A 2,179-nucleotide genomic window follows, 5' to 3' on the forward strand; every position below is an offset into this window, starting at 1 on the left:
ATATTGTATAAACTAGACACCTAGTGATTAACTAATTAAGTGATCAGTTCTGGGTTGTTACTATTTGTTGTTGTTAATTAACTACTGCGGCAGTACATTTGTCAGCGTAGATTAATACAGATTCCAAAGTGTATTGTGTTTTGGTTGTGTTTTCTAGTGAACTAAACGTGCTATATTATATATACTTTATATAAGATCTTATCTCTGTTCATACCTAGAGACGAGCCACGCGGGTATATACTGCCCGATACAGAGAAATCTAATAGATATACAGTTAGGAGAGATATTTGGATAATCGTGTTTCATTCAGTTACGGGTATTATAGGATCCCCGTGACAGCAATTAAGGCCAATTTAGAAGCATGGGGATAACGAGATGTGTGAAGAACAGAGGGGGCGATTAACGAGATTAACCTTAATGAGCAGTGAAGAGCAGAGGTGAGTCGGAATAGAGATTGCAAGAAAATTAATGTTTGTTATATCTCAGTAAAATTTGGAGACAGGAAATACTGGCAGAAAACCAGGTGCGGACCTCATACTTGATGGATATAGGTATGCACGGCGGGTTAGTAACAAGAATGGTACGGTACCATGGAGATGTTTGTATTCGAGGTGCCTTGCCACCGTGACTACTACACCAGATGGGACTGTGGTGAGGAGAGGTAAAGACCACATCCATTCCTCGGATGAGAGCGCAGTTGCTGTCCACCTACTGACCAACACCATGCGAAAGCGAGCACAGGAGGAGCTGACCAGTATCCCAAAGATATATGAAGAGGAGAGGAAGAAGTTGTTGACAGGGTATGGAGACGCCACACCACAGGACATAGCTTCCAAGTTGAGTATGTTTGAGGGCATCAAATCCAGCTTGTACCGACAGAGAGCGAAAAAGGTCCCGCAAACTCCAAAGGCAGCCATGGATATACACCTGGAAGGCGAGTGGACCAAGACGGAGTTAGGATCCGATTTTGTCCTTGTGGATGACGTGCAGGTGGAGAGTAGAATCATCGTGTTTGGTACTGGTGCTGACTTTAGGAGACTTTCCAAGTCTGAGACTACGTCAATGGATGGTACATTCAAGATCTGTCCGAAGATCTTTTACCAGCTGTATGTGATTCATTCTCACCTCACCCATGTGTGTGTGCCAGAAGTGTTCTGTCTGTTACCGGACAAGAAGGGATCAACGTATCTACGACTGGTGAACTTGCTTAAGGCGAAAGCTACTGGGATGAACTTGACATTTGAACCTAAAACTGTGATCGTGGATTTTGAAATCGCAGTGCACAATGTGATTCGTGATTTGATGCCATCTACACATCTGAAGGGATGCCTATTCCACTTCGGCCAAGCCCTGTTTCGGAATCTTCAAGGATTGGGCCTCTCCCCTGCTTACAGGTCCAGTGAGGAAGTACGCAAGTGGTTCCGTATGTTTGTTGGACTAGCGTTCCTTCCAGTGCCTCGTGTTGTGGATGGATACGACCTTGTAGTGACCCACACACCGGATCTACCAGCGTGCTTTCAGTTCAACGAGTACTTTCGTGAGACATGGATTAATGGCAACTTTCCTCTGACCATTTGGAACCACTTCAGGAGCGACACCCTAGGACGAACAACAACTGTGAAGGTTACAACAGCAGGTTGGCCAAGAGAGCAGTGAAATCACACCTGAACATATACGAGCTGATTCTCCTGTTCAAGTCAGAGAACGCCAACAAGGAAGCCCATCTGCTGCAGCTGGAAGGTGGACAGAAACCAAGGAAGTCCCGCCGCACCGAAGAAGACAAGCACAAGCTCTTCCAGCTGGGATTGGAATACGTCACGTGTACCCGGGGCACGGCTTCCTACTTGTCAGCTTGCGGTGGAGTGCTTTCTGGGACATTTTGTGTGTAAAGTGTGACTGAATGTGCTTTCAAATTGTGGACAAAATACTGTTTAACAAAAGTACATAATAAATATATTGTCGTAATTAATTGCCTTTGTTATTGCTTTGATCACCGATCAATAGTCAACCGTCAATGGTACGATTAATCGTCAATGGTACCGGGAACATCAGCTAAGGTGATGGGTCATCAATTAAGGTGATGGGCCATCAATTAAGGTGACGGAACACCAATTAGTAAGGGTGAGCAATAAACTGCCAGAAATGGAACAACTGGCGTGTCCAATTAAGAGGTGTTATA

This window comes from Gigantopelta aegis, chromosome 1, assembly GCF_016097555.1.
Source record: "Gigantopelta aegis isolate Gae_Host chromosome 1, Gae_host_genome, whole genome shotgun sequence".
NCBI classification, from domain to species: Eukaryota; Metazoa; Mollusca; class Gastropoda; order Neomphalida; family Peltospiridae; genus Gigantopelta; species Gigantopelta aegis.